We start from the raw sequence: 16,770 nt of genomic DNA, 5'->3' as shown, positions 1-16,770 counted from the left end.
ACTGCCTTCGGCTCAGGTCATGATCCTGGAGTCCTGGGATCGAGTCCCGCATCGGGCTCCCTGCTCGGCAGGGAGTCTGCTTTGCCCTCTGACTCTATCCTCTCTCATGTGTTCTCATTCTCTCTCTCTCAAATAAATAAATAAAATCTTTAAAGAAAAAAAAAAAGGAGGAAAAAAAAAATCTTGCCGTTAACTCTCACCTTGCTCCCCTACCCCATAAGGCTTTTGTTTGGGAGAGTACAAATCAGTTCAAAGAGACTGTATTGAAGGGTGCCTGGGTGGCTCAGTTGGTTAAGCGACTGCCTTCGGCTCAGGTCATGATCCTGGAGTCCCGGGATCGAGTCCCGCATCGGGCTCCCTGCTCGGCGGGGAGTCTGCTTCTCCCTCTGACCCTCCTCCCTCTCATGCTCTCTGTCTCTCATTCTCTCTCTCGCAAATAAATAAAATCTTAACAACAACAACAAAAAATTGCTTTAAAAAAATAACTTTCAGCTGCATTTAGAAGGACTTAATGGCACCATTTAAAGTTAGAGGATAAATGTAAAACCAATCTGTTCACTAACACCAATTAGTTGTACTTTAAAAAAGATGATCTCACATAAAGCAGGAATAGGTTGCTGCTTGAAGGGACTAAATGGTCACTCGGCTTTAGAGTAGATCACCAAAGGAAATGTGGCTTCACCTGCTGACCCCTGAGTGCAAGGAGATGCATGTTCTGTATTGGAGAACTGGGGAGGGCCCAGACCCACGGAGGCAAGGAGAACGGGGTACACCTCACCCCACAGTCACCCTGCGACAGTGCACACGTGGCTTCTGGGCATCTGTGTTTATAAACCATCTTCCACTGCTGAAAATCTCCTAGGGCACCCAGAGGTCTTTCTACCCGTGCCCATAGATTTTTCTTTGAAAATTTGCCATTGTGTTCTGTGCCCTTTTTTCAAGAGTATTCTTTCCTACAGCGTTAGCAGGTACCTAAAGAGGGGAGTGGTGAGAATGTGGATCTGGTGTTCCAGAGGGAAAGGTGCTTGGCTTTAAGACACTTGGTGAAAAACATGCACTGAGTGCTGCTAGGTCCCAGGCACTGTGGTGAGTGTGGGGGTTACAGAAGAAGTAAGCACTGTTTCTGCTTCCCCGGAGTTCATGGTCTAGCGTGGATGGTCTCAGTGCGCCAGGGGAAGGGGCACGAGGTGTGGTGCTAGCACAGAGGGGCAGTGTTAATTCTGTGGGGACATGCAGTGAAGCTGTCTGGGAGGACTCTGCAGTTGAGGTGGGTTTGGAGGACAGTGGGGAGTTTGCCAAAGAGACAAGAAGACCGATCAACAGGACAGAGGGACAGTGGTGCTTGGGAGGACTGGGAGCTGGGAGTATAACTCAGAGATAGGGAGTTTTGGTTTCAGGTCTACCTCATACCTGTCTGCCGTGTGACCTGATCGTTTACTGGAATGGAGCGAAATGGGATCCTCATATCTCCCTCCCTTTTGGTTGGCACAGGAAGCTGGACTTCATCCAAAATTGTGATCTTGTCCAACCTCTGGATAACTGAGGCTTGTAGAGCCTGGGGTGTATACAGCCGGTTCAGTCTGATCCACATTCAACTTAGACGTTCACATTAGTCCAGGGCTGTTTAGGCTGCCTTACATCCAAGGTGTTACTTTGGTTGCTCTCTGTTGGATTCATTCCTTCTCTCATTCGTTCAGTAAATGTTTACTGAGTTGGTTATACACAACAATATAGTCTGATAGGAGTATAAGGGCCTTCCTGTCAGGGAACTTGCAGTCTTTTTTTTTTTTTTTTAAAGATTTTATTTTATTTATTTGACAGAGAGAGAGAGACAGCTAGAGAGGGAACACAAGCAGGGCGAGTGGGAGAAGGAGAAACAGGCTCCCGGCCGAGCAGAGAGCCCGATGCGGGGCTCGATCCCAGGACCCTGGGATCATGACCTGAGCCGAAGGCAGACGCTTAACGACTGAGCCTGAGCCACCCAGGTGCCCCAGGGAACTTACAGTCTTAAGGTGGGAATTACCTTTGAAAATACAGGCTGGAATCAGATTATGAAAAGGCAGACCAAGGAGTTAGGACTTAATGATTTACACCACTCAAATGAGAGAGGATGTCAGTGAATTTCTGAATTTATAGCCCAAGGCAAATCTTTTTGATTTCTGTGTTCCTTGACTTTATTTATTACTGTAGGATAATGCTTTAGCGTATTTGAATAAATTTTAAAATGCACGCATAAAGGTAGACTTTATAAGCCTTGCATTGTGTGAGAGAGTAGAGTATGTAAGAATGTGGTCTCCAAGAGCCAAGCAGTCTGGTTTTGAATCCTGGCTCCACTATATGAGACGTGTGGCCTTGGACTATTTACTGAAACTCAGAGCATCTCTTCCTTTATATGGAAAATGATGATGAAAATAATACCCACATAAGAGTTATTATAAGGATTAAATGAGCAAATGCAAATGAAGTGTTTATTAAGGTACCTGGTACATAGCAAGCATTTAGTAGGTATTAGCTGTCATTGGGGAGTTACTTGATTGAGCCCCGACTTGGTCTGATTTTTCTCTGGTGCTCTAGAATAGTGTAACAGTTCCTGAATCTGTTGGTGCATCAAAATCATTCAGAGGGCGTTTTAGACTAACAGCTTAGAGATTTCCAGTTCTGTCCAGATAGAGTAGCCGCATTCCTCCTAGGTCCTCCCCCTTAAACTGAAAACCTTGGACATAATACAACAAAGAAGCACATGAAGTCTCTGAAAGGTAGAAAGAAGAGGGCAGGCTGCCTAGGACCTGAGGACTTGAGAAACAACAGGGCAGGTGGGTCCCTTGGGTTTGAGTATTGACTCCCATATATCTCAGACAGGGTGCTACAGAAACCTCCCAACCCGGAATCACCAGGAGGCACAGATCAAAAAAGCTCTAAGAGTAAAGCCTGTTTCCCCCTAGCCAGAGGCCTGGGAAAAAGGTGGGCTAACAACAGAAAGCCTTTTTGGCAATACCCTCCCTAACTGCAGCCAGATACCAAGGGAAGAACTCTCCCCTTCCATCCCCGCTGCTTCAGCCTGGCCAAGCAGGAAGTTGAGCTTCCACCTTGCCCCTTGGAAGCAGACTGCACTTCAGTTCCCCTGGGGTGTGGTGTCTGCACAGCCGAGCAGGGCGCTGATCTTCCAGTCCCCTCTGCGTGGAACTAGGCAGTGCTTGGGGGCAGGGCCATGGGTGTGTCAGTCGGGTCCACCTTTAGGGGGAGCTTTCATTCCCCTCCTGCCCCCTCCCGAAGCACCCTGAGTCAGCCCTCTGCTTCCCCTTCCCTGGTGACAGTGAGGCTTAGGGGCATCTGATCTCACACCCTCCGTTGTGGAGGTAATGAGGCAGTGCCCCGTTTTTCCTGGGAAGGTGTCAGTGGGCCAACTTCCACCCTGCCACCTGCAAGCCGGTGAGGTGACTCAGTGCTCTACTCTTGCCAGGCTCATGTTGGCAGGCCCAGGAGGAAGCAGAATCTATATACAATCTACAAAAACATTTCAACAGGGACACTGCCTGCTAACTAAAGATGTCCTTATAAAAAATCCTAAGAACCAAGAAAATTACAGCATGGATGAGAACAGCCAATAGTAGACACCAACACTGAAATGAATCAGATGTTGCAATTCTGACAAGAATTTTAAAGCCGCCATCATAAAAATACTTCCATCAAGCAATTATTGTTAATATTTTGAAACAAATTTTAAAAATGAGAAATGTCAGCAAAAATCTATGGGCTCAACACGAGGGGACTTTGGGGGATGATGGAAATATTACATATCTTGTCATGTACACATTTGTTAGACTCATCAAAGTGTATATTTAGAGCCGGTAAATTACACTTCAGTAAGGTTGATTTATAATAGTGCGCGGGGCCAGTCTTCACCCCTAGAGATTCTGCCTGGTTCAGTAGATCTAAGACGAAGTCCAATATATATATTTTTTAATTAATGGCCCTGTTGATTCTGATGTGGCTGGTGGCTCTCAGGAGCTCCTGATCTCTCTGGAGTAATCTAGGCTAGTTGTGAATTCTTCAGAATATAAATCTGTTAGAAATCTGTGCAAATAGAAACTTGTTCTGGTAAATTATAAATTACCAGATAAGTACTTGCAGAATAAACAGAATACATAATTAGAAACCATTAAGTGTCTTATACCCACATGGAGATAATTTTTTGTATGTTTTTGTTGGGTAATGTTGTAAAGAATATTACATGGTATCCTGAGAAGTCTACATTGTGATCGTGGGACCTAAAAAAAAAAAAAAACCTGCACGGTGGGGTGTTTTTGGTTTATCTCATACTTGGGCCACACCTTCCTCTCCCATCCTCTGAGGGCATTATCTTCTTGTTGGCTAATGCAGGATGGAGTCCACATTGGCTTGTGCAAGGTGCCGCTGCCTTGAAGGTCGTGGTTCTCATCAGTACCTCCCTGGGGGTGGTGCTCTCTGTCCCACCATCCTGCTCTAAACAGACGCTGGGAAATGGTTCCTAACCCAGTATTACAGCTTTTGGCCTCTCCCTTTGGCTTCACTTTAACCTAGTGGCTACATGTTGGCTTTTAGGCTGGGTTTTTTAATCCTGCCAGGGAATCCATGGGCTGTCTCCTACTGATGGGCTATTTCCAACCCCTGGGTGAGTCACGCCTCCTTACACTCCTTACTGTCCCCTTGACAGCAGTTTGGTCTGACTGGTACACCTTGATGAGTATAGCACAGTGGCTAAGGCTGGATGTGAGCGGGGGAGGGAGTCGTCTTAGGGAATGCTTACATCCCAGAGCAGCTGGATCTTCTGTCCTGGAGCAGAACTAGCAGAAACCCCATCAGGAGGTTGGCTGCTTGTGTCTCCTGCCTGGGCCGGGTGAGCTGCCAACACTCCCTGGATGCTAGAAGGAAAGTCCTTTTTCGAATCTGGTACCAGATTTAAAGCAAGTCATGACTGAGTGTCAATATGTTATTCCTGATAGCTTTTCTGTTTTGGTCCTGCACCCTTGGAAATACCCCGTGTCTGGTTTCTCTGCTTTTAAATAATAGATGCCAGAGATTGGCCCTTCATACTCTCTCACTCTCTCTGTCTCTCTCTCTCTCCCCCTGAATTCATTGTGGGATTCCCCTGTTCTAGCCAGAGCTGAATCTGGTCCTTCCTGGGGTCACTCTCCTAGTCTCCAGTCTTTTTAAGTACTCAGTGCTTACTTAGCTGGTCTTTGTTTCCATTGCATGTTTTTGTATGTGTCATGCTTACGGTCATCAGATGACTAGTGTCAGAGGAGGTCAGACTCTGTTACAGCTTCTAATCGTGTTGATGTTTTGGTAAGGGAATTATTTGTGGGGGGGGAAAATACGCACTGGGAATCTTCAGTCTGCATTAGGAGGGATAACACTTGAAAAATGTGCGCACAATAGTGCTCTCCAAATATTTATGTGGATTGTGGTTTCTAAGAGGGATTAGTCAGTTTCTTTTTTCCTCGTGTAGAACCAGGACTAGTAATAAGAAAGAGAAGAAAAATGCATCATGGCCCTGTTTCTGGAAGAGCATTCTGACAAGACTTTCCAAAGTGTAAGTCAGTCTTACGTCACTGAAGGTGTTCACGGAAGGTTTGGGTACGGCAGAGAAGGTGGGGCTATCAGGGAACTTTTCAGAGTGTTTTCAGATTTCATCCTCTGGTTCTTAAGAAAACGGAAGCCATGAATGCTGCATCTGTGGCACCGTTCCTGGGTAAAGGTCTGACTTGCTCGCTCGCTCAGTAGACCAGGGAGTTAGTAACAAGGAGTCACTCTGTTTCCTTAGGCAGCCCCGAGAGCGCTGAGATAGAAGGAACATGATGGCACACTTGTGTCTTGTCCTGCCTTTCCTTTGAGAGGCCCCTGGCCGTAGTACCATTCCCCAGAGTGCTCTGTTCTCATCATGTGTGGTGTACACGGCCTTTCCCAGCATCTCTGTTGTTTGGCCTATGGAAGAAAATAGGAGTTAACTGACCATTGATCCTTCCTGGGACTGAGGCGGACCACTTCCTCAGGAGTGGGCCCCCATCCCCATTCATGATGAAGCTTCTCTCAACTGAGGCCAGAAATAAACTGGGAAAGTGGTGGTTTCAGTAACCATCATAACCTCTCCCTCGCACCCCCTGCACTTACTCACCCTTGTGTGGTTAAAACAACTCAGCGTGTTTGGAGGAATAATAAAGGCACGGTCTCTAAGGGAATTTTAGAGGTGCATGTCTTACTGTAGCTTTGTGGGCATTTCTAGGTGACCCCAGCTGTGTGACCGTAAGTGAGCCAGTGTGTGAACATTTTAATAAGTGGAAGGTCTTCTTCCCGCCCCATGCTGTTTTCTAATTGGTCACTCAGGGGTTTCTAGTCCCAAATACTCCCAGGTTTTCTGGTTGTGTTGTGGTATGTGCGTATATGGTGCTGATAGTCACGTATTGGAATAGTTGTGTTTATTTCAAATTGTATCACCTAAGTGTCTTTCTAAAGGATATTTGTACACTTTATAGTTCAAGAAAATACTTTGGTTTCATTGAAGATGTTGCTCCCAGGTCCTGGTAGAAACAGCTAACATTTCTCGAGCAGTTCCTATGAACATTTTTCCTTTTATGTAGACAATAACATAACGTTTTCCCTGAAAAGCTAGGTCTTAGAATAGAGCTCTGTAGACACTGCTGTTTTACTCTGAGGCATTTGAGGCTTGATGCCTAAGACATATTTGTATCCGTAGTGATTTCCAGCACAGTGCTTTGGGTTTGATAGGTGATCAATAAGTGTTGAATTTTGTTGAATATAAAATTGCTTTCAAATGATTTTTGTTTTCTTTTAAAAAGTAGATGTTGAAGAAAACTTTCCACTTCAGGGTGATTCCTTCTAAACCTCCCCTTTGTGACACTCAATGAAAGGAAGAGGATGTTTGGGTGTTATGAGAGGGCTGACCAATGTGGGGTGGGAGGGTATTTGCACTTCAGCGGATTTCTGCAGACCGATCATTCATGGCAGTTCATCCAGGGCTCTCCCCTTTCTCCATGGAGGGTGTGGGTTGTGTTCCATATGGAGCCTTGGTCATGATAACCCAATAAATATCAATGAAGCTCCGACTTGTGTAAGGCACAGTACTGACTGCAAAGATACATAGAAATAAATAAAAAATAGAGCTTCTGCCACTGAGAATCTTGTCATCTAACTGGGAAGGCAAGAGGTAAAATGACTTTAAACTTAACTGTAACATGGGTGCCTGGATGGCTCAGTCCGTTAAGCATCTGCCTTCGGCTCAGGTCATGATCCCAGGGTCCTCGGATAGAACCCACATCGGGCTCCCTGCTTGAGGGGAGCCTGCTTCTCCCTTTCCTTCCTGCTCATGCTCTCTCTCTCCTTCTATCTCGCTCTCAAATAAAATCTTTAAAAAAGTTAACTTTAACAGTAAAGTAATAATTTAGGATTCTTAGATGGTCTAACGTGGTGGTTCTCAAACATTAGTGTGCCTCAGAAAAACCTTCAGGGCTTGTTAAAAGTACAGATCACAGGACCCCATCCCCAGAGTTTAGGATTCATTTGTTCTGGGTTCTGAGAATTGGCATTTCTAACAAGTACCTAGATGATGCTGATGCTGCTGGTTTGGAAACTGCACTGGGGAAACACTGGTCTGATGCCATGGTTTTCAACTTTGCCTCTGTGCCTAGTACCCATGCCAGGGCCCACTCTAGACCAGTTAAATCAGAATCTCTGTGGAATATGACCTAGGCTTTTTTTAAAGCCCCCCAGATGGTTGTGATACGCAGTCAGGCTTGAGACTCACTGGTTCAATACATGTTGGGGATGTAGAACTTTAGGATTGAGAAGCAGATGATGTTACCCTGGGCTGTAGGGGTGTGGAGAGACCACAGGAATGATTTAGCCTGATCTTAAAGAATGATAAGGGAAGAGAAAGGGATGATTTGCATTCTTAAAAAGGTAATGCTGTCAACAAATTCAACCTGTTTTCTAGCTGTTTCTTGGGACAGGCTGATGAGTTTGTGAGCTCTTCATCAGGGACAGGAATGGTTTACCACTCAGCAAGGGGCAGTGCATAGGACTGAGGCACTCATCACCACCATCCATGATAAGCCTTCGCTGACCCCCCCACCTTCCTGATGTAGTTAGAAATCTGTTCATATTCCAACAGGCTTGTATGTGTGTGTAGTTGGAGTGAGGTGTGGCCAGGGGTTGTGGGCTAACAAGAAGCTGAACTTTGAGAAATGATTACCATTTTTACATTTCATCCCTCTAAGCCTGTTTATTCATGTATAAAGTCCTGCACATAGTTGTCAGTATTCAATGTATGTGAATGCTAGTACAATTTTAGGGACATTATTCTGTTCCTCATGGACACCCCCGTACCCCCACCCCCTGTCTATCAGTGAGCCTGCTGACACATAGCATCTGCTCCGTTAATCCATGTTTTTTGACTGAATCAACAAGCTGGTCTTTGATATCATGCACTTGTGTATTAGCAAGGACAGCAAGAGCTTATTCCCCAGGAGCTTTACGAAAAACTGCCCTGTAGTTCCCCACTCGGGCAAGAAATCTGTTATGTTCGAAATAAAGGAACATAAATGGAACAAATATAGCTGGAAATTCATTGTCTTAATAGGTACTAGTCATAGCTACCTGAAATCTAAAGAGGTCTTTCATTTTCAGTCCTAACTGGTATTTAGCCACATCAAATTTTAGATGTCAGTGTTAAATTTTATTTTTAATTTTATTAAGCTTAATTGATTCTAAAATAACTTGCACTGTAAGAATAGGCCTGTGCTTAATTTCTTAGAACTATTGGAGCCTTTGTTGTAATAGATTTCATAGTGCTCAGAGTTATAAAATTAATATTAGAGAGTTGGTGCTTGTTAAAATTTTGACCTCTATCTTTTAAAGCCCACTGGAATGATGTACAATGAAATGTCTGTGTTGGTGATAGGGGTTACTGTCCATCCACAGGTCCTTAGGAAGCATGATACAGCTCTGGTCTAACTGCTTCGTCTGGATTTTTGGCTCAGGGCAAAAAGGAGGAGGGCGGTAAAGAAACCTGATCAGACCATTTGATGCTAATTTCACAGGTGGCTGGTCACTGTGTGCCTGCCTGCTATCATGTATAGAGCTGTAAGTGGTTGTAGCTACACACAGGAGCCCGAAAGGAAGGTTTGCATCAGGGTTTAGTGGTAAATGCACAAAAGCAGAATCTAGGAACAAATGGTCATTGCTGAGTGTCCTTGCTCAAGTTAAATGAGATCATTAGTAGCTGTCATGATTTCTACTCTCACCTCATCGCCTTTCCTGAATCCTTTTGAAAACAAGCAACAAACCAGACCAAAACAACCGCGGATACTCTCTCCTTTCCTTTTAATTGGGGTTGATAGGATTTTAGTCAGGTTGAACTTAGATACTGTTTTCAATCACAATTTAAAGAGCTACCCACAAAGCTATAAATTAAATAATTAGAATTACATTTGTAAAGTCAAAAAAAAAACTTGATCATTTCCTCCTACTCCCTCTCCTATTTCCCATGTTCCCAAAGGGGAACCCGAAGGGATCTAGCAGGATTACATAACCAGTTTAATTTCACAGCAGTGAAGCTGGGACCAGACTCTGGATCTTGAGTCTTCCCCAGTTTAGCTTTTTCTATCATATTAGTCCTTAATGAAAGTACACTTCTCTTTCCTTGAATTCAAGACTTTGTCTTCATAGCCCAGTAAAAGGTTATCCGTTGTTACGGTATTTTCTAAGAATTACACTGAGAGTTGAGAAATGGTTTTATTTATTTTTATTTCTTGGAATGAAAAATAACATTAAAACAAATTCCTTCTAGTGGTAATACATCTGCCTACCGCCACCGGCTTTAGGAGGAACAGCAGTGCCTCTTTGTGGAGCGGGGGGCCTGTGTGGGTACGGGGGCCAGTGAGGACCACAAACAGCACTAGCCGTGGGCTCTGGGTAGTGGCTGTGCGCTGGCTGGAGGCACCAGCAGTAACACCTGGAGACAGTGGGTGCTGTGAATCACAACTTGGCCTTGGCTTCACACTGGAGACCAGCTCTCCTAAGCAGCAGGCTCTTCTTCTGCCCCGCCCACGGTGGCCTGTTGGCAAAGAGCTAGAATACTTGTTTGTTTAACGTTTTACTAGCTGATTATACTGCAGGAATTGACAGGCATCTCTATCAGAGGATTTCCAGTCTCTTTGAAGCACTTCGCCACGTTACTTGTAATCTAACCTCAGTGTAGACTGCAGTGACTGGTTTTTATTTGTTTTTCTCTCCTTCCCTTCCCACTTGTTTCAAAGGCCACACACCAAGCTGTGGAGAGGGAGCTGCTTATGAGCTGAGAGTTGGCTGCCTTTCTCTGGTCAGCCGTGTGTGACTGCTGGACCAAGTGCCTTTGGGTCAGTCATTCTCAGGTTACAGACCCTGGCATGAAGGCCTGTAGCTTGACACTGTACTTGGGCTTTCGAGTGGAAAGACTTGTAAATTCTCCGTTTGTAAGTGGAGGCAGAGAGATTAACTCGGTGTTTCCAGGCCTTCAGAATAACCTGGGGGAGTTTGTTAGAAATACCGGCTTGTGGCTGCTATCTGTGTCAGGTCGGGTATGTCTGATGGGGGGGCCGGGTTTTAGAACCTTGACCTGAGGGGTATCTTCCAATCTGGATGGTTTTTGCAGGATCCCTACAAGAAGAAGAGGGACTTTATTTGTAGCTACAGTCAATTTTCAATTATTTGCCTTGTAAACAATCCCAGAGACCTTTCCCTCAGCAGGTTCCCAGGCTCCCTGGCTAGTATGTACCCTGGGGAGTGAAAGATAATTTCCCTCTTAATTTTAGGAAAAGCTAATCAGGGAGGGAAATCTGCCATTGAAGAAAAAGGGGAGTACGGGGGAGGGAGGTTCCTCCCCCCCGCAAAAAAAAAAAAAAAAAAAAAAGAAATCTACCTTATATTACAACCAACTCTAACTTTCAGAGAGCATCCTCTGTTGGGAAGGAGCAATGTGTTACGTTGCCTTGACTTTGGGCAGTTGATTCAGGCAGCTATAATTTAGCTGTCTTGTGCCTCACAAGAGTAATTCCCTTTTCTGAAAGGCCTTGTTGATTCTCTAAGAATTATTTAAATGGATTCTAAATATTTAGCTCAGTACTAAGAGTCCAGTTACGTGGATTTGTTTGTGTATCAGCTTTGGCTTAAAGTTGTGTCCCCTGCCCTGGGCCGCTCTTACCCATAATGCAAATCGACAGTCCACATGCTGGGGTGCTCCCTTGTATGCCCAGCCCTGCCACATGTGCAGCGTAATCCCTTTGACCCTCTCAAGAGGGTGCTGCTCATCTTTTTTTTGCTTCACTTATCCTGGTTGACATCTCCAGACCTGTTGTGACTTGAAGCACCACTGTTCTGGTGGCTCTCTCCTGTGCCTCATTGAGAATCTGTGTGTGAGGCAGGTCATCCTCTGGAGATTAGAGCGTTCGCGGTAGAGGGAGGAATGATTTTACACTGGGACTGCCAGAAGTCTGTTCAGGAGGGACCAGACCTGCGGCGATGGCAGGAGGGGCCTCGGCTCTGGTCCTTGTAACCACATGGTTTGTACTGAGCTGGACACTGGTCACTGAAGTAGACGCTTGTTCTCCAGTTACAGAGCGGCAGATTTCTCACTGGGATTCAGTTTTGTTGGCTGTTGCTGCTTGTTGTGCCCACACTGATTTTTGCGGCATCTTTCCCGGCTCTTGAGTCTTTTCCAAGCAGGGGAGATAGCTGAATCCTTTGCCCTCCCCTTCTTTTCTTTTCTCGGATATTCCATGGCTGTTAGGGAAGGACTTCTGTGAAATAAAATGAGGGCAAGAAAGTAGCATGCCTGTGGCATAAAAATGCTCTTAGCAAGCTTGAGGCGTATCAGAGAGATTGGTCCTGAGAGTAACATTGACTGCCTTTCTGCTTTTGAACCTTTTTTTTTTTTTCCCCTTTACTGTTTCTGAGGTCTGGGATTTACCCTGAATTTAAGAACGGACTGTTTTTGATCATTTGAATAGGTATCACCATTCAGCGGGGAATACATGTGCACACCGAGATGTCTCTTAAAGCCAATTTGTAGTATAAGTCATTTGAAATGATTTCTTTAGTCGGTAATGCATTTCTACTTCAAATTCTCTGCTTGGATTTATGCATTCATCTTCTGTTTTACCAGGTGATTTGCTTTTATTATCCTGCTATGACAGCCCCCTCCCACCTTTAACTACTACCCCCAGACACTTGAGCATGTTTTCCGGTGTGAGTAGGCACTGAAACACCCAAGAATGGCATCAAGTGCCATCCACACAAGGTTGGAAAGAAGGAGAGCCTCGATTCCAGGAAAATTTCCCCTGCCAGCTTGGTCAGGCTATTGTACAAAAGATTATGTGGCCCTTGGAGAGACTCAGATGGGTGATTGAAGTGCTAATGAGAAGTCGGTCCTCAGGGACGCCTGGGTGGCTCAGTCGGTTAAGCGTCTGCCTTCGGCTCAGGTCATGATCCCAGGGTCCTGGGATCGAGTCCCGCGTCGGGCTCCCTGCTCTGCGGGGAGCCTGCTTCTCCCTCTGCCTCTGTCTCTCTCTCTCTCTCTCTCTGTCTCTCATGAATAAATAAATTAAAAAATCTTAAAAAAAAAAAAAAAAGTCGGTCCTCAGCTGCCAGTTGGAAAAGTCTAAAATCAGGGCATGTTCTTTCCTCTCACAACTTGGAGTAACCAGTCAGAAGAAACGCTCTCTTTCTCAAGGTTCAGCTATCCCTTTGATGAGGAGGAGAAAGGGGGTAGATGAAGCTGTCTTCAGTTATGCTGGAGCATCTTGGTTCAGAGAGTTTTGGTTTGCCTTGCCTTTTCCTACTTGGGGTTTTGTGCTCTTTTTATTTTGGGGTGTGAGGGGCTTGGCTGAAGGGCTTCCAGCCTTAGATGGGCTCTGAAGGGGTGGCATCAGCGAGACATGTTTTGATTCCACATATCTCGTTTCATTAAGAGGAAATGAGCAGCTGGTTGACCCAGAATAATGCCAAGGGGACCTGGGGAGTTGTTACTTGTAAATGGAAAGGAAAAAAGGAACAGATACTGGAAGGCAGTGGCATGATGAACAGCTGATGCCTTCAGAAAACAGAGCTTGCTTGTCTTCCTGTGATTCTCTCCTGACCATGGAGGAGGTGGAGGGAGGAGGCATGTGGCTTGTTGGCATTGGAGTCAACATTCTACTCTTTTAATTCACTAATTAATTTCACAACTATCTGTTGTGTTTCTACTGTGTGCTAGGTACTATTCTAGGTACTAAGGATGCAGTGGTAAACAAACATAAAATGTCTTTGCCGTCGTGATACTTAAATTCTCCTGAGGGGTGGTGGTGAAGACAAGTTTATAATGATGGTGGTGGTGATAAATGGTATGAAAGAAAAAAAAAAACGCGGAAGAAAATGGCATCAGGAGCTATTTCAGTAAGTGTGGTCGTGGAAGGCCTTCTTAAAAGTGACTATAAAATAAATGGCCATTAAAAAATAGAGTTTTTATTACCTAAAATATTTTAAACACTTCAGTTAAAGTTATGGGATATTAGCATGCATAGAAACTTTTTTTTTAAAGTTTATTTACTTATAATCTCTACACCCAGCTTTGCTCAGTGGCAGTATCGTAGCCAATGAGGTTTATCCGAGGCGCGATTATTGCTAATTGAAAACTTTTCCCTAAAATCTCTGCAGCCAACGTGGGGCTCCAACTCACGAGTTGCATGCTCTGTGAACTGAGCCAGCCAGGTGCCCGATAAATTATGATTTTTATTAATTTTTTTAAAGTGGGTCTTGAACTCCTCACCACCCTAAGATTAAGCAGTCATCAACTAAGTGACTGAGCCAGCCAGGCACCCCCTACCATGCAGAGAAATTTTTAAATGATTTGTTATCTCTACAGTTTTGAGGGTATTTTGAGGACACATCTTCCCTTTTTATCCCTGGACATGCAGCCTTTGTTAGCTGGATTAAAATTCATCATTTAGTTGCTTATAGTATAGATTGTGTTAAGACAGTCTGAGATTTTTAGGGTGTACTTTTCATGAAATTGTTCCATGTGATTGCGAGGCTCCTTCTTAGTCCAAATAGATGTTCAGCAGGGCTTGCTGTTGTTATTTTTGTTTTGTTTTAAGTGGTAATAAGTAACTTTTGGGGATCTGAAATGAAGTGAAGGATAAGCAGTACCTGAACAAAGAATCCGTTCTCAAGAGCAGAGTGCCAACCGCGGGAGGCGTAACTCAGCAGTTGGTTGACAACATAACCCAGTGCAGTTGCTTTTCACTTTCAGAGGATGGAATGGTGTGGTGTAGTCTCTGGACTACCCTGATAAACAGGAGTTAAATTTTCTGTCATTTCCTCTGAAAGGACAGTATTGTATGAAAAGAGACCCCTCAGTTGTCTTAGCCTCCTGAAGGCGGGCTCTTTGCTCTTGGATGCCATTTAATTACATCTGTTCCACAAGACACCCTCTCACAGTGGTTTTTAAAGCAGCATTTCTTAACCAATTAGTGGGTGACAGCATTTTTTTAAAAAGAATCAAATAGGTGATATCAGAGTATATCACACTTATCAAGAGTGTGTATTGTTTCCGATATATATGTGTATGTACCAGATCCTGATAATGTGTTTTTATTGTGTTATGGTTTAAAAAGTTCGAAAAACAAGAGTGTGGGGCACCTGGGTGGCACAGTTGGGTGTCCGGCTATTGATTTCAGCTCAGGTCATGGTCTCAGGGTCGTGGGCTCGAGCCTGCATCGGGCTCCATGTTGGGTGTGGAGCCTGCATAAGATTCTCTCTCCCTCTCCCTCTCCCTCTGCCCCACTCACACTTGCTTGTGTTAGCTCATGCTCTCTCTAAAAAAATTAAAAAAAAAAAAAAAGTTTAAAAAATATAAACCTACAAGATGAGTGTTGGTATCCTTTGACAGGGAAACTAAGATTATAACACTGCTTAGAGTCAGAGTCAAATTGGAACTTTTTCTCCTTCTGGCTTTCCACATTTGATCCAGAACATGACAATTAAATTTTTCACAGGACTTTCCATTTCTGATGATTTTATAAGATTGGCGTCCACAGAGACACTGTCTTGCCCCTGAACATTGTTTTTAAAAATCAGATTACCAGGCCGAAGTTGACTGGTTTCTCAAAACATCTCTGTGTGGTCTGTTTCTGGAGAAGGGAAAAGAAAGATGAGCCTAGTTACTTTTCTTTTTTAACAAACAAGGAAAATCTAGAAGCTCTTTCCTTTTCACAGAAAGATAGCCTAGTTTTATCCAAGAGGAGAAACTAACTGGAAGCAGAGCAGGCTGTCTCTAGAGCATTCAGGAGAATTTGGTGTTGCTGAGACCAGTTCTGGTGTGGTGAGTGGGTAGACATAGCAAGAGGAGTCCACCACCTTGCATAAAATGTTTTGGTTTTCATTAGTAAGGCATACTTTTACATAGACTCAGTAACATTTAGTATAGTAACTACCGTTTTAACATTTGTCACCAGTCTTACCCACATCCCCAGCCTCCTGGGAAAGAGGCGGCACTTTCACCACTGTTTTAGGCAGCTGTTTTGGCCTTAAAGGACAGACTTTTTAGAGAGGCATTATTTTCCCTGGCATGCCTTCCTTCTTGACTGTAGTCAGTCTTGAATGAATTCCTGATTGGTTCAGCTACACTTTTTCTTTTTTGCACAGAAGAAATTGCTCTTGCCCAAGATGGCAGAAAAGTATAGTGAAAACCTGCTGCCCTCTTCCTTATCTTCCTCCCTGTCTATTTTTTTACCCCACCCCGCCCCAAACCAACCCCCCAATAAAACGTGACCTTTTGGCCCAGGGCCCTATCTGAGTGTTTTGTGTGGCAGAGCTGTCTCTGGCTGACTCCCAGGATTGTTAATGACTTCCTCCTCTGTCTCTAAATAATTGCTTGAAAAGACAGCTGTGGAGAGACATTGCCCCCAGCTTGCAGGCTCATTAATTCCAGCCATATGGAAGAGGGTGCAAAGGAAGAAGGTGGAAGTTACTTTGCCAAGAGTAGCAGGTTGGGGAGAACAAAACCTAGAGGCTTTAGGGGAAGGGCGACTCCACTATGTTGGAGATTTGATGTGGAGTTGGTGAGGTCTGAGCAGACTTCAACCTAAGGCAACTTCCTGCATTAAATCCTCAATACAGGGAAACAAAGTAAGAAACGATTATTTGGTTTCTAAAGTCCTTCCAGTTGCGTTCTTCTGGTGTTGAGTATAACTTAGCTTGTAGGATACCTGGTTTTGTGCACCTCTTCAAGAACAGAAACATCCAAGTGAAGTGGAAAGTCTGAGGAACTAAGAGGGAAGACATCCAAGAGATTCCCCAAAGTCAGCCATCATGGACTTGGCCATTATTCATAATTTCTGCTTTTGTCTGTTCCCACAGTGGCCTTGAAGCAAGTTTCAAAAAAAGAAACTTTCATACTATGCTCCTTTAAAAAAAGAAATACAACTAGGGAACAAATATTCTAATTAGCTGTTTGGTTCAGCTCTTAACACCTAGCATGCGGGCTTGTAAAGGAAAAGGGGGGGGGCGCCTGGGTGGCTCAGTCGTTAAGCATCTACCTTCAGCTCAGGTCATGATCCCAGGGTCCTGGGATCGAGCCCCACATCGGGCTCCCTGCTCAGCGGGAAGCCTGCTTCTCCCTCTCCCACTCCCCCTGCTTGTGTTCCCTCTCTTGCTATCTCTGTCAAATAAATAAAATCTTAAAAAAAAAAAAAAGAAAGA

At 44.5% G+C, this 16,770-nt stretch overlaps 1 protein-coding gene and 1 pseudogene across 2 annotated transcripts in view; both read left to right on the top strand.

Annotated features, from left to right (window-relative positions):
- AUTS2 (activator of transcription and developmental regulator AUTS2) overlaps positions 1-16,770 on the top strand; it is a 1,127,592-nt gene that overhangs the window by 159,686 nt on the left and 951,136 nt on the right. The gene's annotated exons all lie outside the window — the stretch shown is intronic.
- LOC123324897 lies at positions 13,636-13,818 on the top strand (annotated as a pseudogene).

This window comes from Neomonachus schauinslandi, chromosome 5 (assembly GCF_002201575.2).
Source record: "Neomonachus schauinslandi chromosome 5, ASM220157v2, whole genome shotgun sequence".
Taxonomy (NCBI): Eukaryota; Metazoa; Chordata; class Mammalia; order Carnivora; family Phocidae; genus Neomonachus; species Neomonachus schauinslandi.
This window is presented reverse-complemented; position numbering and strand designations above follow the sequence as displayed.